Genomic DNA, 22,081 nt, shown 5'->3' with positions numbered 1-22,081 from the left:
TTCTGGTTTTTTGAGGGACACAAGGGACGTAGATTTGCCTGAAACTGCCCCTCAACCAATCACGACCGGAGATTTGTCAACTGGAACTTTGGCCCACATGGCAGATTATGCCTTATGTATCCTAAAAAGGGACACACGCATTACGAAAATGATGAACGATGATGATTACTGGTTGGCCTGCCTCCTTGATCCACGCTATAAAGGCAAATTGCAAAATATTATGCCACATGAGAACTTGGAACTAATATTAGCAACCAAACAATCAACTCTTGTTGACCGTTTGCTTCAGGCATTCCCAGCACACAGCGCACGTGATCGTTCTCACACGAGCTCCAGGGGCCAGCAGACTAGGAGTGTTAGGGGTGCACACATCAGAAGTGGCGTTGGACAGAGGGGTTTTCTGACCAGGTTGTGGACTGATTTTGCTATGACCGCAGACAGGACAGGTACTGCTGCATCAATTGAAAGTGACAGGAGACAACATTTGTCCAGTATGGTTACTAACTATTTTTCATCCCTTATCGATGTTCTCCCTCAACCGTCATTCCCATTTGATTACTGGGCATCAAAATTAGACACCTGGCCAGAATTGGCAGAATATGCATTGCAGGAGCTTGCTTGCCCGGCAGCTAGTGTCCTATCAGAAAGAGTATTCAGTGCTGCAGGTTCAATATTAACCGAAAAAAGGACTCGTCTGGCTACCCAAAATGTTGATGATCTAACATTCATTAAAATGAACCACAACTGGATTTCGAAATCTTTTGCCCCACCTTGCCCGGCCGACACCTAGCTTTCCTATGAAAAGCTCTTGCCTGTGGACTACTGTGAATTACTTTTCTAATGTCTAATTTTCTGCAGCTGATTGTCCAGCATACGACATGTTTACACCTCCCTAAATGGCCAAACTCCCCACACGGGGCCGTGGTATCGCGACTTGGCGCAAGCACCCGTGAGACTGCTGTTTGTCTGAAGAGGTGGGTGTGCTTGCTTTTGGTCGACGGCATTGCTACTGGGTCCCTCATAGTACAATAAAGTGTCTCTGGCGGTGGTGGTGCGCACCCAACGTCAGACACACTGTTGTAACATGAGGGGCCCTGGGCCTGTACCGCCGGCCACAAGAGAGTTCACCCACCCCCAGGTCAAACATTGCTCTACCACTTCCACAGTTATCTCTCACACTTCCACCAATGTTTAGTCTATGCGCTGACATCCTTCCATACTACCTGCCACTGACAATACCATTGTGTTGACATGTATGATGGTACTTAACATAGTCAGGGGCAGTGTCCTCTATTTACCACAGTAAATACTTTGCGCTAAATTAGTAGGTCTGAAACAACGCAGAATATCCCACCCCTGAACCTAATGATTGCACCCTTTAGTGTTTTTGTTTTGTTTTAATGCGAGACATTCACATTTATTTGTTGTTTTGGACTACTAACTGGCAGACACTCATTACAATCGGCCTCCGTTGACCAGACCACTGCTGCCCGTGTACCCCTGGAACCAATTATAAAGTGCCTACAGCCAGCCCATTTTATTATGTTAGGCCTTGGAAGCCTGTCTGCGGTCCCTCCTTCCACTAGGCCTCCACTGACCTGACCACTGCTGCCCGTGTACCCCTGGAACCAATTATAAAGTGCCTACAGCCAGCCCATTTTATTATGTTAGGCCTTGGAAGCCTGTCTGCGGTCCCTCCTTCCACTAGGCCTCCACTGACCTGACCACTGCTGCCCGTGTACCCCTGGAACCAATTATAAAGTGCCTACAGCCAGCCCATTTTATTATGTTAGGCCTTGGAAGCCTGTCTGCGGTCCCTCCTTCCACTAGGCCTCCACTGACCTGACCACTGCTGCCCGTGTACCCCTGGAACCAATTATAAAGTGCCTACAGCCAGCCCATTTTATTATGTTAGGCCTTCGAAGCCTGTCTGTGGTCCCTCCTTCCACTAGGCCTCCAATGACCAGACCACTGCTGCCCGTGTACCCCTGGAACCAATTATAAAGTGCCTACAGCCAGCCCATTTTATTATGTTAGGCCTTCGAAGCCTGTCTGCGGTCCCTCCTTCCACTAGGCCTCCAATGACCAGACCACTGCTGCCGTGTCCCCCTGGAACCTATTTTACAGTGCATAGAGCCTATTTTTTTAATTTTATTTAATATTAATAAAGCCATGATGGACTACGCTGTACCACGCTATGAGCTACCCAGTTGACAATTCTTTTGCGAGAAAAGCCATCCCACCCCTCCACCAGCATGTTAAAGACCACATTGTCCTTTCATTCTGTCAATCTGTGAGTCCAAAGGTACACCTGACAACAGACACATGGAGCGGTAGGCATGGCCACGGAAGGTTACGTGTCCTTTGTGGCGCAATGGGTTAATGTATTGGATGCATGGTCCACACAGGGGACAGCCTGGTAAGTCTGTCTGCAGTCCCTAATTCAAGTTGTCCTCAAATGAATAAATCTGAGCTTCCACCTTCTGGCTCTCATTAAGTGCTGTTTTTTAAAAGATTGTTGGTTCCGGCCTACTAACGGTGTTTGCCCCTGCCTGGTGTTGTCCTCAACTGAATAAAGCTGAGCTTCTACCTTCTGGCTCTCATTAAGTGCTGTTTTTTAAAAAATTGGTGGTTCCGGCCTACTAACGGTGTCTGCCCCTCCCTGGTGTTGTCCTCAACTGAACAAAGCTGAGCTTCCACCTTCTGGCTCTCTTTAAGTGCTGTGTTTTTAAAAATAGGTGGTTATGGGCCTACTAACGGTGTCTGCCCCTGCCTGGTGTTGTCCTCAACTGAATAAAGCTGAGCTTCTACCTTCTGGCTCTGATTAAGCTTTTTTTTTTTTTTTTAATTGCTGGATGGGGCCTAATACCTCTGTTTGCTGCTCCCTGGTGTTTGTCCTCAACTGAATAAAGCTGAGCTTCTACCTTCTGGCTCTCATTAAGTGCTGTTTTTTAAAAGATTGGTGGTTCCGGCCTACTAACGGTGTCTGCCCCTGCCTGGTGTTGTCCTCAACTGAATAAAGCTGAGCTTCTACCTTCTGGCTTTTGGCCTACAGTAGCAAATATTAAACTGCATTTGGCCTATTAGTGTGTTTGGGCCCTTAAAACAGTGTCTGCTGCTCCTGGGTTTGCTACTCCACTCAACAAAGCAATGCCGCCTGTTTAGTCCTGTTACCAATTTTGAACTGCATTTAGCCTACTTTATTCTTTGGCCCTATATCTGTTTCCTCCTCATCCTGCCCATTCCCCAGCCACTGCTAGATGAGTCTGCTGGTACATTGACCTAGACCACTACATTCCCCTTGCACTCTACACAGCCAGAATCTGACCCTGCTGAAAGTAAGGTTCCCCTTCCCGCATGTTATACCACCTTACACAGGGACAAAGAGGAAGGTGCAGATGAAAGTGCAGGTTCCTTCATCAGGTGGGGGGGCATACTCGTTGGCGACGTCACTGGCACAGGGCCCCTCAGAGTACGCAAAAGTGTCGCTGCTGGTGGGAGGCGCCCCCGCCGTGCAAACACACCGCTGTACTTTGAGGGGCCCTGTGCCAGTGCCAATGCCAACGAGGGGGCCTCTCTGCTTGCTTAGGATCACAGCACTTGCAAACTTGACATACTTACCTCTCACTGCTCCACCGCCATGACGTAGTCCACGTTTCCTGGGCCCACTAAAAGCTTGAACCAGCCCTACCCTCCACAACTTTTGCAAAATGACCCCCAAGTTCCAATGCCCAACTATTATTATAAAGTTAATTAAGATTGACAAGCTTCAGAAACAAGAGTGAATGTTTTGGGCATTAAAATGGGTACTGTAGGTGTTTTCCTGGCCTCCACTCACTGCCGACTATGCTTCCCCATTGACTTGCATTGGGTTTCGTGTTTCGGTCGATCCCCGACTTTTAGCGATAATCGGCCGACTGCACTCGACTCGACTCTGGACAAAGTCGGGTTTCACAAAACCCGACTCGACCTTAAAAAAATGAAAGTTGCTCAACCCTAGTGATGACGCCATAATCAGCATCACTATCCTTTTTCTCTGTCTACTGAAATGCTCACTACTCACAATTAAAGAGCAGACTTTCGCAGGCAGAGCAAGTTGAGATGGAGCAAGAAACTATACTGGGTGATGCTACACAGCCCAGCGGATTGAGTGATAATGAGGAAAAGGAGCAGGAGCTGGTTGCCTTCACTACAGATGGTAGGTATTATGCACACCACCTTCATCCCGTCTGTGGATATCCTGAAGACAAGAAGGAGGATGAGGAGGACAACATGGACAGTCATCCTCTTGGTGGGGACAGGAAAGTCTTGGCTGTTGGCAGTCTGCCACACATAACTGAATTTATGTTCTGCTGCCTTTCCCGTGACCCTCGCGTTGTATGTATTTTGGCCATCACTAATTACTGGTTGGTCACCCTTCTAGACTCATGCTACAAGGAGGAATTTACATCTCCCATGGCCGAGATGTCTAATAAAATGTTGCAATCTAGAAGGCCCTAGTTGAAAAATTATTTAAAAAATTCCCATCTGACAATGCTGGCAGAAGAGGTCAGAGTTCCTTGAACAATCAAGGAGTGGAGATGAAGGAGACACATACCAGATGCTGCAGAGGCTGGAGAAGACCCTCAAACGTCTGGCACAGTTTTCTCAGACCCTTCCAGTGCCCATGCCCTGATGCGCAGGGTACTCTGACAAGGATGGAAAAGTTTTGGAAGTTGTTGAAAGAGTACCTTGCTGACCATATCAGCGTCCTCCATGATTTCAATGTGTCTTCCTACTATTGGGTCTCCAAGCTAGACACATTGCATGAAATGTCTCTACACTTTGTAGGTCCTGGCCTGCTCTGCCGCTAGCGTTCTTTCAGAGTGGGTTTTTAGTGCCACCAGTGGTATTATAGCTGTTAGGTGCATCCGCCTGTCAACTGAAAAATGAACAAGGGCTGGATTGGGCCAGACTTCTCTACACCACCGAATGGCAGCAGCGGAACATAAACTCAAATCTAGTGTTTTTCTGTGGTATATTCCCATGCATCCCTTCCCACCCAAACTTTGGTATACGCTTCAGGATTTAATCTTTTTTGTGTTGTCATCCTCTTTCTCCTCCTACAGCACCATATCAACATGGTGATGCTACCCTCGCCATACATTTTTTGAGGGTGTTCATTATGTTCTATTAGTATATAATCTATTGCCTTTTTGTAGGCTGTCAAATGGTTGCCAATCTCAAATTCAGCCCAAACGTAGCACATTCAGATTCATGTTTGCTTTTACAAGCATTTTTACTCAAAGTCGGCAAAAGTCGGTCACAATTCTGTACATTATCGCATTTCTACTAATTCTTTTGCTATTACCGTATATGCTTGAGAGATAACAAAAGAACAACCCGGATAAAAATAGCTATATATAAAAGAATATCACAATCACCCCCTGACGAAGGAACTCGGTTCCGAAACGCGCGTCGGGTGTGTGCGTGTTCAGGACGGCGAGGTACCCTTAGGTAATGTTTACTATTTTTATCCCTGGATCTTTTAGCACTTTGCACTTTAATTTTGCTGGCACTGTGTAGTGTTATGACCCCAATGGCGAGGGTCTCAGAGGAACGTGGAAGTCTGCAGAATACAAAAATCCAGCTCATAGGGCAGTGGTAACTGGGTTGACCATATATCTACTCCTAACGCCAACACTAGAAGTAGCCGGGGATCATTCCTACGTTGATTCTAGATGACACGCGCCAGCCGGAGAATCTAGCTACCCCTAGTAGAGGAAAACAAAGACCTTTCTTGCCTCCAGAGAAGGGGACCCCAAAGCTGGATAGAAGCCCCCCACAAATAATGACGGTGAGGTAAGAGGAAATGACAAACACAGAAATGAACCAGATTAGCACAGAGAGGCCCGCTTACTGATAGCAGAATAAAGAAAGGTAACTTATATGGTCAACAAAAACCCTATCAAAATCCACACTGGAAATTCAAGAACCCCCGAACCGTCTAACGGTCCGGGGGGCGAACACCAGCCCCCTAGAGCTTCCAGCAAAGGTCAGGATATAGATAAGGAACAAGCTGGACAAAAATACAAAACCAAAACAAATAGCAAAAAGCAAAAGGCAGACTTAGCTGATATAACTGGAACCAGGATCAGTAGACAAGAGCACAGCAGACTAGCTCTGATAACTACGTTGCCAGGCATTGAACTGAAGGTCCAGGGAGCTTATATAGCAACACCCCTAACTAACGACCCAGGTGCGGATAAAAGGAATGACAGAAAAACCAGAGTCAAAAAACTAGTAACCACTAGAGGGAGCAAAAAGCAAATTCACAACAGTACCCCCCCCTTAGTGAGGGGTCACCGAACCCTCACCACGACCACCAGGGCGATCAGGATGAGCGGCATGAAAGGCACGAACTAAATCGGCCGCATGAACATCAGAGGCGACCACCCAGGAATTATCCTCCTGACCATAGCCCTTCCACTTGACCAGGTACTGAAGCCTCCGCCTGGAGAGGCGAGAATCCAAGATCTTCTCCACCACGTACTCCAACTCGCCCTCAACCAACACCGGAGCAGGAGGCTCAGCAGAAGGAACTACAGGCACAATGTACCGCCGCAACAAGGACCTATGAAATACATTGTGAATAGCAAACGACACAGGAAGATCCAGACGAAAAGATACAGGATTAAGGATTTCCAATATCTTGTAAGGCCCAATAAAACGAGGTTTAAATTTGGGAGAGGAGACCTTCATAGGAACAAAGCGGGAAGAAAGCCATACCAAATCCCCAACGCGTAGTCGGGGACCCACACCGCGGCGGCGGTTGGCAAAGCGCTGAGCCTTCTCCTGTGACAACTTCAAGTTGTCCACCACATGATTCCAGATCTGCTGCAACCTATCCACCACGGAATCTACCCCAGGACAGTCAGAAGGCTCCACATGACCCGAAGAAAAGCGAGGATGGAAACCAGAGTTGCAAAAAAAAGGCGAAACCAAGGTGGCGGAACTAGCCCGATTATTAAGGGCAAACTCAGCCAACGGCAAGAATGTCACCCAGTCGTCCTGATCAGCAGAGACAAAACACCTCAAATAAGCCTCCAAAGTCTGATTGGTTCGCTCCGTCTGTCCATTAGTCTGAGGATGGAAAGCAGACGAAAACGACAAATCAATGCCCATCCTACTACAAAAGGATCGCCAGAACCTGGAAACGAACTGGGATCCTCTGTCTGACACAATATTCTCAGGGATGCCGTGCAAACGAACCACGTTCTGGAAAAACACAGGAACCAGATCGGAAGAGGAAGGCAGCTTAGGCAAAGGAACCAAATGGACCATCTTGGAGAAGCGATCACATATCACCCAGATAACGGACATGCCCTGAGATAGCGGAAGATCAGAAATGAAATCCATGGAGATATGTGTCCAAGGTCTCTTCGGGACAGGCAAGGGCAAGAGCAAACCGCTGGCACGAGAACAGCATGGCTTAGCTCGAGCACAAGTCCCACAGGACTGCACAAATGACCGCACATCCCTTGACAAGGAAGGCCACCAAAAGGACCTGGCCACCAGATCTCTGGTGCCAAAAATTCCCGGGTGACCTGCCAACACCGAGGAATGAACCTCGGAAATGACTCTGCTGGTCCACTTATCCGGGACAAACAGTCTGTCAGGTGGACAAGACTCAGGCCTATCAGCCTGAAATCTCTGCAACACACGTCGCAGATCCGGAGAAATAGCTGACAAGATAACTCCATCTTTAAGAATACCAACAGGATCAGCGACTCCAGGAGCATCAGGCACAAAGCTCCTAGAAAGAGCATCGGCCTTCACATTCTTTGAACCTGGTAAATACGAGACAACAAAATCAAAGCGGGAGAAAAACAATGACCAGCGGGCCTGTCTCGGATTAAGGCGTTTAGCAGACTCGAGATACATCAGATTTTTGTGATCAGTCAAGACCACCACACGATGCTTAGCACCCTCGAGCCAATGACGCCACTCCTCAAATGCCCATTTCATGGCCAACAACTCCCGATTGCCCACATCATAATTTCGCTCGGCAGGCGAAAACTTCCTAGAGAAAAAGGCACAAGGTTTCATAACAGAGCAACCAGGGCCTCTCTGCGACAAAACGGCCCCTGCCCCAATCTCCGAAGCATCCACCTCAACCTGAAAGGGAAGTGAGACGTCAGGCTGGCACAAAACAGGCGCCGAAGTAAACCGGCGTTTCAACTCCTGGAAAGCCTCCACGGCAGCAGGAGCCCAGTTAGCTACATCGGAGCCCTTCTTGGTCATATCCGTCAAAGGTTTCACAATGCTAGAAAAATTAGCGATAAAACGACGGTAGAAGTTAGCGAAGCCCAAGAACTTCTGAAGACTCTTAACTGACGAGGGCTGAGTCCAATCAAGAATAGCTCGGACCTTGACTGGGTCCATCTCCACAGCAGAAGGGGAAAAAATGAACCCCAAAAAGGGAACCTTCTGTACACCAAAGAGACACTTTGAGCCCTTGACAAACAAAGAATTTTCACGCAAAATTTTAAAGACCAACCTGACCTGCTCCACATGCGAATCCCAATTATCAGAAAAAACCAAAATATCATCTAGATAAACAATCAAAAATTTATCCAGATACTTCCGGAAAATGTCATGCATAAAGGACTGAAAAACTGAAGGCGCATTGGAGAGCCCAAAAGGCATCACCAAGTACTCAAAATGACCTTCGGGCGTATTGAATGCGGTTTTCCATTCATCACCTTGCTTAATGCGCACAAGGTTGTACGCACCACGAAGGTCTATCTTGGTGAACCACTTGGCACCCTTAATCCGGGCAAACAAGTCAGACAACAGCGGTAAAGGATACTGAAATTTGACAGTGATCTTATTTAAAAGCCGATAATCAATACAAGGTCTCAAAGATCCGTCCTTTTTTGCCACAAAAAAGAATCCCGCACCAAGAGGGGAAGAAGACGGACGAATATGTCCTTTCTCCAGAGACTCCTTGATATATGAACGCATAGCGGTATGTTCAGGTACCGACAGATTAAACAGTCTTCCCTTAGGAAATTTACTGCCTGGGATCAAATCTATAGCACAGTCACAGTCCCTATGAGGAGGCAGTGCACTGGACTCAGACTCACTGAAGACATCCTGATAATCAGACAAATACTCCGGAACTTCCGAAGGCGTAGAAGAAGCAATAGACACAGGCAGGGAATCCCCATGAATACCACGACAGCCCCAACTTGAGACTGACATAGCCTTCCAGTCCAGGACTGGATTATGGGTCTGTAACCATGGCAGCCCTAAAACAACCAAATCATGCATTTTATGTAAAACCAGAAAACGTATCACCTCGCGGTGTTCAGGAGTCATGCACATGGTAACCTGTGTCCAATACTGCGGTTTATTTGCTGCCAATGGTGTAGCATCAATACCCCTAAGAGGAATAGGATTTTCTAATGGTTCAAGAGTAAAACCACAGCGCTTAGCAAATGAGAGATCCATGAGACTCAGGGCAGCACCTGAATCTACAAATGCCATGACAGGATAAGATGACAGTGAGCAAATCAAAGTTACAGACAGAATAAATTTAGGTTGCAAATTACCAACGGTGACAGGACTAACAACCTTAGCTATACGTTTAGAGCATGCTGAGATAACATGTGTAGAATCACCACAGTAGTAGCACAAGCCATTCCGGCGTCTATGAATTTTCCGCTCATTTCTAGTCAGGATTCTATCACATTGCATTAAATCAGGTGTCTGTTCAGACAACACCATGAGGGAATTTGCGGTTTTTCTATCACATTGCACCGAATTAGGTGTCTGTTCAGACAACACCATGAGGGGATTTGCGGTTTTGCGCTCCCGCAACCGCCGGTCAATTTGAATAGCCAGTGCCATAGTATCATTCAGACCTGTGGGAATGGGAAAACCCACCATAACATTCTTAATGGCTTCAGAAAGGCCATTTCTAAAATTAGCGGCCAGTGCACACTCGTTCCAATGTGTCAGCACGGACTATTTCCGAAATTTTTGGCAATACACTTCAGCCTCGTCCTGCCCCTGAGACATAGCCAGCAAGGCCTTTTCTGCCTGAATCTCAAGATTGGGTTCCTCATAAAGTAAACCGAGCGCCAGAAAAAACGCATCAAGATCAGCCAATGCCGGATCTCCTGGCGCCAGCGAAAAAGCCCAATCCTGAGGGTCGCCCCGTAAGAACGAAATAACAATTTTTACTTGCTGAGCAGAATCTCCAGATGAACAGGGTCTCAGGGACAAAAACAATTTACAATTGTTCACGAAATTCCTAAACTTAAACCTGTCTCCGGAAAACAGTTCAGGAATCGGTATTTTAGGTTCTGACCTAGGATTTCTGATAACATAGTCTTGTATGCCCTGCACACGAGTAGCCAGCTGGTCCACACTTGTAATCAAGGTCTGGACATTCATGTCTGCAGCAAGCATAGCCACTCTGAGGTAAAGGGGAAGAAGAAAAAAAAAAAAAACTCAGAATCTTCTTTCTTATAATCCCTCTTCTGCAATGCATTAAACATTTAATACTGGCCTGGCAAACTGTTATGACCCCAATGGCGAGGGTCTCAGAGGAACGTGGAAGTCTGCAGAATACAAAAATCCAGCTCATAGGGCAGTGGTAACTGGGTTGACCATATATCTACTCCTAACGCCAACACTAGAAGTAGCCGGGGATCATTCCTACGTTGATTCTAGATGACACGCGCCAGCCGGAGAATCTAGCTACCCCTAGTAGAGGAAAACAAAGACCTTTCTTGCCTCCAGAGAAGGGGACCCCAAAGCTGGATAGAAGCCCCCCACAAATAATGACGGTGAGGTAAGAGGAAATGACAAACACAGAAATGAACCAGATTAGCACAGAGAGGCCCGCTTACTGATAGCAGAATAAAGAAAGGTAACTTATATGGTCAACAAAAACCCTATCAAAATCCACACTGGAAATTCAAGAACCCCCGAACCGTCTAACGGTCCGGGGGGCGAACACCAGCCCCCTAGAGCTTCCAGCAAAGGTCAGGATATAGATAAGGAACAAGCTGGACAAAAATACAAAACCAAAACAAATAGCAAAAAGCAAAAGGCAGACTTAGCTGATATAACTGGAACCAGGATCAGTAGACAAGAGCACAGCAGACTAGCTCTGATAACTACGTTGCCAGGCATTGAACTGAAGGTCCAGGGAGCTTATATAGCAACACCCCTAACTAACGACCCAGGTGCGGATAAAAGGAATGACAGAAAAACCAGAGTCAAAAAACTAGTAACCACTAGAGGGAGCAAAAAGCAAATTCACAACAGTGTAGGAGCTATATGGGAATGAACCCCTTTTATGCATAAAATTGAGTTCCTAATGTTTATTTACACTCTAGCACTTTTTTGCATATATTGCACAATATTTTGAGAATTTTTTATGACTTTTATATTAATTTTTTTACCACATTTTTTGCACTTTAGTTACTGGGGAATTAATATACCCCGATATTGGGGAATACTTACCTTGCACAGATATATAAGTGACTTTCACATATGTGCGTTTGGGTTTCCGCTAATTCATCTTTATACGCCGTCTTGTGCAGCACACTTTTTGTTTAAATAATTGTGTTTATTTTAATAGTAATTTTTTTTATATATTGTATCGCTGCTGGATAATGAATTAATAAAGGTATATATATGATCCAGCCTGGTCTTCCTGGTGCATCCTTTGATTTTGGTGATTGGTTTTCTGCCCGTATATGCTTGAGTATAAGCCAACCCGCGTATAAGGCGGGGCACCTAATTTTAATAAAAATACTGGGAAAACCTATTGACTCGAGTATAAGCCTGGTATGCATTCTCCTCTCATCCTCATCCTGGTATGCATGGCCTCCTCATCCACATCCTTGTATGCATGCCCCCTCATCCCTATCCTGGTCTGCACTATCTCCTCATCCCCATCCAGATATGCATGGCTCCTCATCCCTATCCTGGTATACATGGCTCTTCATCCCTATGCTGGTATGCATGGTTCTTCATCCCTATCCTGGTATGCATGGCTTCTCATTGCTATCCTTGTATGCATGTCTCTTCATCCCTATCTTGGTGTGCAAGGCTCTTCATCCCTAAACTTGTATTCGTGGCTCTTCATCCCTATCCTGATATGCATGGCTCATCCCTATCCTGGTATACAAGGCTCCTCATCCCTATCCTTGTATGCATGGCTCTTCATAACTATCCTGGTATTTATGGCTCTTCATCCATATCCTTGTATGCATGGCCCCCATCAGAAAAACATAAAAAAATTAAACCATCCTACTTACTGTCCCTACGCTCCTCGTAGCATCATGTTCCAGTGTCAGCAGCTGCAGCGGTGGGGCGATCACATGTTCTACATAAAGGAATGAATATTCACTGCCTAAGGACATGGAGGGCAGTGAATATTCATTCTATTAAGTAGCGAGCACACGTGATCGCCTCACCAGTGCAGGAAGCCGGAGGCTGCGACTATTACGCCCCTCCATCTTCTGTGACCCTTGCTCGAGTATAAGCCGAGTTAGGCCTTTTCAGCACAAAAAATGTACTGAAAAACTCGGCTTATACTCAAATATATACTGTACATTGGCTATGATAGTGGTGCTGTTTGATGGCGGGGGGTAAGGGGACGAGTTTGATGAAGAGAGGGGTTGTGTCTAAGTCAGAGGAACATGTGGAGAGGTTACAGCAGCGGTGAGTGCTTTCTGTTTTTTCTTTCCTTAACTTTATGTGTGTTGGTTCTTGCAACCAATCAAATTCAGTGGCAAATCAGAAGGCCAGATTTCCACTTAAAATTCATTAGGCCTACTATAGTGGTGCAGCTACGAGGCCCAATTAGCTACACCAAATTGGTTGTGCTAGAAGTGTGTTTCAGTGGCAAATCAGAAAGCCAGATTTCCACTTAAAAATTGTTAGGCCTAATATAGTGGTGCAGCCATTATGTGAAATTAGCTACTGCAAATCGTTTGTGCTGTGCTTCAGTGGCAAATTGGATGACCAGATTTCCTCTTAAAAATTGTTAACATCACACACAGTACAATCCTCAGAGGTGGCACTCCAATCAATCTTGTTTCTCCCGCGTCAAAAATTTCCAAACACCCAACTGACTGGAGGGAAGCTCAGATACAAGACAAGAGCGGCTTCCGGTATCATTGGCTCCTCTGCACCTCAGCGTCCCGGACCTGGACATATCAGCGCCAGTTCCCCTTGCGATTTCTCGACTTTTCCGTGCGCCTCACCTTGAGAATACCCTCCAGGACCCCCGAGGTGTATTTGTCCGGTTACATTTGTGCACAGGCCTCTTGGGCCTATACATCGCGCTTTCTTGCTTCCAGTATCATAAGAGATGTTTCTGATGAAGGTCTTGTGATTAGACCGAAAACGTTTAAAATCTTTGAACTGGATGCACAAATAAACGAAATATTCACTTTCATCTTGCAAAAGAACCTTTGAGTGCCAAGTAATTTTTTAATTACTGTAGGGAAGCTCAGTTTGGCCATTCTGAAGAGCTGTTCAGACATTGTTTTCCATGGACATCAGAGGTCTGCTCCGAAGAATCACAGAATCCAGAGGAGGAAAGCATCTGCACCGATTGCCAAAATAATTTCATGTTGGATCCAGGACTGGCCAAAGTAGGTTCCGAGCGGAATCTAGACCGTCATCACCAGACGTTGACCACCAAGGGTGGAGGTGATCCTCAGATACCACAGGCGCACACTGCCTCAGGGTAATGGGATTAGGGCATGGTGTCAGCAGCTGTCATTGACACCAAGCCCAGGGTTTAGGAATGAAAAGGTGTCAGCCAGACACTCTCATTAGTAAGCAAGTAAGTGAACCAACATAGGCTGTAACCAAACAGCAACTGTTAAGTTTTACAAAAAATTTTTTTAAAAGAATTGCGTGGGCTCCTGCATAATGTTGATAACCAGCAGAGGGAAAGCCAATGGCTAAGGGCTGATGTTCATATTCTGGGAAGGAGACAATAGCCATAAAGGTTGCCAGGCTATTAATATCAGCTCACAGCTGTTTGCTTAGCCTTTACTGGCTAGTTTACAGGGGGACCCCCCAAAAAAATTGACCTAGGGTCCCCCTATGAAATCTAGCTAGCAAAGATTAGGCAGACAGCTGCAGGCTGATATTAATAGCCTAGGAAGTGGCCATGGATATTGGACCCCTCCCAGACTAAAAACATTAGCTCTCAGCTACCCCAGAAAAGGCGCATCTATAAGATGCGCCAAATCTGGCTCTCAGCCTCCCTCTTCCCACTTGCCCTGTAGTGGTGACAAGTGGAATAATGGTTGGGGGTTTAATGTCACCTTTTTATTGTCAGGTTACGTCAAGCCCACAGGTTAGTAATGGAGAGGCGTCAATAAGACGCTCCCATTAATAACCCCATAGTGATATAAAAAAACACACACAGAATAAAGTCCTTTATTTGAAATAATGACACCGACTCCTTTATTGAATCTAAATTAAATCAAATTCCCTGAATGCCTAATCCACTGAAGCCAACGTCTCCTGCAACAAAAATAAAATAATAAACCACAATATTCCTAACCTGTCCGCCGAGAAGATAATAATCCATAATGTTCCACGATAATCCTGATGACTTTGAGAGCAGTCACTGATGCAGGACCTGTCACATGAGATAATCGCTCCTGCAATGTATAGCACTGAGCTGCCATGAGAGAGGTCACATGAGTTCATCAGCTGATGAGCTGCAGTGATCTCACTTATGGCACCACCACAGGGTGAGAAAGTTCACCCAAGTTCATCATGAACTTGTGTAACCTCTCTCACAGCAGCTCAGTGCTTTACACTGTGGGAACTATGACACTCCTGTCATTGTATCGCCTGCGGCCGGGTAGAGCAGTCACATCTCCCAATGTGACTATTCTACACTTGAGGTCGCTGTGGGACACTCAGGATTATGTGGACTAGGGTGGACAGGTGAGCATATGTTAGTTTATCATTTTTGATTTTTTATAGGAGACATGGGCATCGGGGATTTTGTGTTAAGGTAAGAACATGTTTTTATTTTACAATTTTTATAAAAGATAAGTGCATCGGGGATGTGCCGTTAGATGAGAATGTGTTTTTTTTATTTGAATTTGTATTTAATTAATTTGCATGTGTTTTTTTTTTTTAACTTTGAGCACAGGCTACTTCTCCCATCAGCAGCTCTTGCCATCACTGTTATCAGTAACAGCAAACATAGCCTAATGGGAGAAGTAGTCTCTAATCTCATCAGTCTGCTGACCTGCATAAGCTCTTTACCACGGGTAACCGCTGCGGGTCACAGTATCTCTGCAGGGTCACGTTGACATCTGACAGCGTGACCTTGCAGCGCCCTGACCAATGGTAACTTTTTTTATAGTTTGTGGTTTGTGCACAGGTGTCAACTGACAAGAGACTACTCCCATCAATGGCACCTGCTGTCACTGTTTTCTGTGACAGCAGATGGAGGCTGATAGGAGAAGTAGTATCTCATCAGCTGGCACCAGCTGACCTGCAGTTAGCTTTTTACCATGTCTCACCGCATCTCTATGGGGTCACGCTGACATCTGACTGTGTGACCGCACAGGGCTCTGATGGCAGTAACGATCTACTGGCGGTAACGTTACCACCCATCAGAAGTGTTACGTTGGTGTTTCCCATGCTGAAGCACCTGAAGGGTTAATAAACTTCTTGAATATGGTTTGGAGCACCTTGAGGGGTGCAGCTTTTAGAATGGTGTCACTTTTGTGTATTTTCTGTCTTATAGACCCCTCAAAGTTACTTCAAATGTGATATGGTTCCTAAAAAAATGGTTTTGTAAATTTGGTTGGAAAAAAGAAAAATCGCTGGTCAACTTTTAACCCTTATAACTTCCTAACAAAAAAGTCTTGGCTCCAAAATTGTGCTGATGTAACGTAGACATGTGGAAAATGTTATTTATTAACTATTTTGGGTGACGTATCTTTGTGACTTAAAATTTTCAAAATTTTCGCCAAATTTCCATTTTTTTTCAGAAATAAACGCAAGTCATATTGAAGGAATTTACCAAGTAAGTAAAGTAAAATATGTCTTGAAGAAACAGTTTAAGAATCACCAGGATCCGCTGAAGCGTTCAAGAGTTATACTATATACAGTAAAGTGACAGTGGTCAGAAATGTAAAAATTCGTCTTTTCATGCAAACCACATCCCTGCCTGTGACCTGTTAATTTCCTTAGCTCCATTATTATACTTACATGTTCTCTATTTAGTAGAAATATTCCTATTGTATCATTTCATAGGAAGACTTAATATTCCAAAAAATCACTTTGCATGTAATGTATTAGGGTGGGAGGAAAATAATTACACTGATCACTGAAGCTTTACCTGGTAAAATAAATTAAATTGCAAAAGGAAAGTGTGCTGTTTTAAAAGTCTCTGATATACATAATACTGATACAGGTTTACCTACTGTATGTTTTATGGATGATTTTAAGATTTCAGGCAGATTCATGTCCTCTAGGGGGATTAAAAACATTGAATACTGAAAACATTTTTAAAAATAGTTACATTTTTTCTTATTTTCAAAACCAAAAATAAAGAAATTTGAATACAAAAATCTTTAGTTTCACTGCATCTATTTATTTTTTAATTTTATTTACACCGAGTGCAGAATTATTAGGCAAGTTGTATTTTAGAGGATTATTTTTATTATTGATCAACAACTATGTTCTCAATCAACCCAAAAGACTCATAAATATCAAAGCTTAATATTTTTGGAAGTTGGAGTGTTTTTTTTTCTAGATTTGGCTATCTTAGGAGGATATCTGATTGTGCAGGTAACTATTACTGTGCATAATTATTAGGTAACTTAATAAAAACCAAATATATTCCCATCTCATTTGTTTATTTTCATCAGTTAAACCAATATAACTGCACAAAATTTAGAAATAAACATTTCTGACATGCAAAACCAAAACCCCAAAAAATTACTGACCAATATAGCCACCTTTCTTTATGATGACACTCATCAGCCTTCCATCCGTAGCTTCTGTCAGTTGCTTGATCTGTTTCCGCTCAACATTGCGTGCAGCAGCCACCACAGCCTCCCAGACACTGTTCCGAGAGGTGGACTGTTTTCCCTCCCTGTAGATCTCACATTTTATGAGGGACCACAGGTTCTCTATGGGGATCAGATCAGGTGAACAAGGGGGCCATGTCATTTTTTTTTCTTCTTTGAGACCTTTACTGGCCAGCCACGCTGTGGAGTAGTTGGAGGCATGTGATGGAGCATTGTCCTGCATGAAAATCATGTTTTTCTTGTGTGATACCGACTTCTTCCTGTACCACTGCTTGAAGAAGTTGTCTTCCAGAAACTGGCAGTAGGTCTGGGAGTGAAGCTTCACTCCATCCTCAACCTGAAAAGGTCTCACAAGTTCATCTTTGTTGATACCAGCCCATACCAGTACCCCTACCTCCACCTTGCTGGTGTCTGAGTCGGAGTGGAGCTCTCTGCCCTTTACTCATCCAGCCTCTGGTCCATCCATCTGGCCCATCAAGAGTCACTCTCATTTCATCAGTCCATAAAACCTTTGAAAAGTCAGTCTTAAGATATTTCTTGACCCAGTCTTGATGTTTTATCTTTTGTTTCTTGTTCAAAGGTAGTCGTTTTTCAGCCTTCCTTACCTTGGCCATGTCCCTGAGTATCGCACACCTTGTACTTTTTGTTCTTTCTTTTTCTTTCAATTTTCTTTTTATTGAAAATTTTCAAAAATAACAAACAGCTTTAGATGTATATGAATATAACAAATGCAAACATTCAAATGTCTTGTTAGCATAACCAGTTTCACATGACTATTAATAAAGAGCTAACATAATATTATTGTTATTACATGCGTTTTGGCTCTATTATTGATTTGTCCGGATAACTTTAACATATAACAAGAAAAGTAAAGAGAAAAGGGTAAAGGTAAAGAGTAGGAGCGGAGGGGTGGGGAGGCATGGGTAGGGTAGGGACAGGTTCGGAGACACTTTGGGACCTATAATTATTTATGGTGATAATATATCGTAGAATGTGGGCTGTATCCTGAATTGGGTCCAAGGATTCCAAGTGTTATGAAAGGCAGCTGTTGTATGATTAATTCTCGCAGCTAGTTTCTCAATGTGGTATAGTTGTTCAATTTTGGAGTATAACTGATGGGCGGTGGGTACTGTTTTAGAGTTCCAAAATGTAGGAATTAAGGATTTTCCCGCTGCCAGAATTAATTGGGTCAATTTAGTGGCGTTCTTATCATTTGGCCAGATTGGGAGATTGAGAAAAATATTTTCTGGTTTCAAAACAATACATTTACCTAATATTCTACGTATGATAGAGGTTAACTCTTTCCAGAATGGGGAGAGCAACAGGCAGGACCACCATATATGATTATAGCTACCTTCATCTGCTTCACATCTCCAACAATTAGTGGTTGAGGTGTGCTTCCATCTCTGGATGCATTTAGGCGTTATATACCATCTGGTAATAATCTTAAATGAGTTTTCTTGAATGCGTACGCAGTTGGAGGGACCATGTGAGTGCCTGTATATATGTTTGATCTGTGACTCAGAAAAGGAAGTGCTCAAGTCCCTTTCCCATCTTGCTATATAAGCTCGTTTCAGTGGTACATCAATTTTAAGTACAGATTGATATATTATTGAGAGGATTCGGGTAGGGGGTTGCGTTCTAGAACATAGTGTTTCATAGGGGGTCAGGGGTCTATTGAAATCGATCGGAAGGTATCTCTGGCCGGAGATATGTGAGAGTTTACCATGCTTTACAAAAGTCAGTCCCAAAAGTCCGGGTATTTTGTGTAGTTCTTGCAAGGGTAGAAGTGCCCCGTCCTCAAACAACTGCTCTAATGGGATTTGGGCAGCTCGTATAGGGAGGGAGTCTAAGAGGTCTGTGACTTTAGTCAATGGGGAGAGAGGGGGAGCCAGATTGTGGTATAGTTTATTCCATATCTTAGTTGTAGCTAGGGTGTGAATATCTGTTAGTTTGACCGAGGACGGATCATTATTCTGACCCAGCAAGATGGAACGCAGAGGGAGAGGGGACAATGCTTCTTCTATCTTTAGCCATTGTTTATCCTCTGAGTTTCTGATCCAGTGAATCGTTCTTGAAATATGTGCTGCTTGGTAATATTTTGCGATATTTGGAGCACCCATTCCTCCCATGTCCTTTGGAAGCACGAGGGATTTAGAGTTAATTCTCGGTTTACTTTTTTGCCAAATGTAATTAAAGAATAGGGAGTGTACTTTAGCTAAAAAGGAGTAGGGTATTTGGATTGGGAGTATATTAAATAGGTAGATACATTTTGGTAGGATTAAGCTTTTTAAAATGTTTTTCCTTCCTATCCAAGACAGAAAAGTGTCTTTCCATGTACTTTTTGTTACTCCAGTAACGTTGCAGCTCTGAAATATGGCAAAACTGGTGGCAAATGGCATCTTGGCAGCTTGATGCTTGATTTTCCGCAATTCATGGGCAGTTATTTTGCGCCTTTTTTGCCCAACACGCTTCTTGCGACCCTGTTGGCTATTTGCCATGAAACGCTTAATTGTTCAGTGATCACTAGTGTTGAGCATTCCGATACCGCAAGTATCGGGTATCGGCCGATACTTAGCGGTATCGGAATTCCGATACCGAGATCCGATACTTGCCGCGTATCGGATACCGGAATCGGAAGTTCCCAGGATTCAAACTGCACAACTTTGTACGAAATCAGCCAATGAGACTGATTCCAAGTGTGGGCACATCCTGTTTAGCATGGAGGGCCTGAAACTACTGGCAAGGCTGTGATTGGCTGCTGAAATGATGTCATGATGCAGTTTAAAAGTCGCTGGCGCCATTTTGCGCTCACTCTGCTGTGAATTCAGTTAGTGACAGGACGCTGTTTGCTGACTGAGGGCCAGTTTAGAGATAGCGATTTGCTTCTTTGTGCTTTTCCAAGGCTAATTTAGCAACCGCTGTGTTCACCTACTGATCACCTTGCTTTTGCCTTGTAGCGCTGTTTTCACAGCGATCTGCAAGGTCTCTGTGTGTGTGTGTGTGAGTGCAGCCCACTCTCTAGTCTGAGTGCAGCCACATAGGCCATCCATAGCTGGTTGTATTCAGTTCAGGGAGGGTGGTTCATTGCCTCATACTGTTCTTTTTTTTTTTTTTTTCCAAGTAGTGTAGTCTGCTGCTAATTTTTTCAAAAAAATCCTATTAGTGTCTTTCCACCCGTCTCCAGCTAATTTGTGGAAAAACACTACATAGGATAACGTAGAGGAGGGTTTTTGGGCCTTGCAGCGCCGTTTACGGCTGTCTGCACGGTCTCCGTGTGACTGCAGCTCGCCCTGTAGTCTGTGAGCAGCCATAGCCTGGTTGTCTCCAGCTCAGGGTTCTTCACTGCGTCATACCGCAAAATCAATTTTCCTTTTGTTTTAAGTAGTGCAGGCTGCTGCACATTTTTTAAAAAAAATTCCTATTAGTGTCTTTCCACCCGTCTCCAGCTAATTTGTGGAAAAACACTACATAGGATAATGTAGAGGAGGGTTTTTGGGCCTTGCAGCGCCGTTTACGGCTGTCTGCACGGTCTCCGTGTGACTGCAGCTCGCCCTGTAGTCTGTGAGCAGCAATAGCCTGGTTGTCTCCAGCTCAGAGTTCTTCACTGCGTCATACCGCAAAATCAATTTTCATTTTGTTTTAAGTAGTGCAGGCTGCTGCACATTTTTTCAAAAAATTCCTATTAGTGTCTTTCCACCCGTCTCCAGCTAACTTGTGGAAAAACACTACATAGGATAACGTAGAGGAGGGTTTTTGGGCCTTGCAGCGCCGTTTACGGCTGTCTGCACGGTCTCCGTGTGACTGCAGCTCTCTCTGTTGTCAGTTCAGCCCCCAAAAAATAAATAAATAATAAAGTTCACCAAACACACCAGTGACACCACTTTACATTTGTGTAGGCCACATTAGCTCATATTAAAGTCTAGTCCACACTTTAGAAAATTAGTGTTTCTTATACCTGTTAGGAGTTGTTCAGGAATAAGCACACAAAGCCGTTAGTACTTTTCTGCTTATCTTTATCAGTCAACCAAGATGAAGAAGGCAGTGAGTAAGGCACGTGGGCGCGGAGCAGGGAGGGGACGTGGGGATTCTGTGCCTGCTGCGGGCACCGGTGACTCATCAGCACCCACTTTCACCAGGGCACAGTCATTCATGCGCAGCTTTGTCGCAGAGCGCCGTACACCGCTGCTGCGTGAAGAACAAATTGAAGCCGTTGTCGGATGGATGGCAGCTAATGCATCAACTTCAATTAGTGCCACATCCTCTCAGACACAGAGCACTGGAGAGCAGCCATCTGTCTCTTCAGCACCTGCCAAATTGCCCAGGCAGACAGAGAGCCCAGGACAGGAGCCGTCTCTACTTCTGTTCTCTGAATCTCTTGGCTTGGAAACAGGGGGCCAGCCAAGCAGCATTGGAGAAATGGAAGAAGAGGCAGTGTGCAGTGATGCCCAACAGCTTTTTCTCTCTTCCTCTGAAGAGGCGGGTGGGCCAGTGGCTCCGGTCACCACATCGCAGGCCGCATCAGCTGATGATGACACTCAGGTGCCACTTACTGGTGCGTGCTCTGCTGCTGAGACTACCCAGGAGGAGCAGTTGGGGGCAGAGGGTAGTGTAGATGATGAGGTCCTTGACCCATCTTGGCGTGAGGGACAGGAAGGTGGTGGGAGCAGCTCTGAGGAAGAGATTCCCCGTACGGCCCAAAGAGGGAGAGGGAGGGGGAAGACTGCGGATCCTGCAGCCTCCGCTTTGGCACCCGTTAGGAGCATGTCTCTTCCAAAAGCCAAAAAGGGCGCTCCCAAGACTTGCAGTGCCTGGTCCTTTTTTGACACAGTTGCAGATGACATTTGCTATGTCAAATGCAAGGTGTGTCATCACAAAGTCAAAAGAGGTCGAAATGTCAGCAACCTCAATACCTCCAACATGTGGAAACATGTGCGCACCAGGCACACGGCGGAGTTAGAAAAACACACTGAAGAGCTAGGCCAACCAACAGC

The sequence above is a fragment of the Ranitomeya variabilis genome, chromosome 3 (genome assembly GCF_051348905.1).
Source record: "Ranitomeya variabilis isolate aRanVar5 chromosome 3, aRanVar5.hap1, whole genome shotgun sequence".
In the NCBI taxonomy this organism is placed as follows: Eukaryota; Metazoa; Chordata; class Amphibia; order Anura; family Dendrobatidae; genus Ranitomeya; species Ranitomeya variabilis.
The sequence above is the reverse complement of the archived record's forward strand: the minus strand, read 5'-3'. Positions refer to the sequence as shown.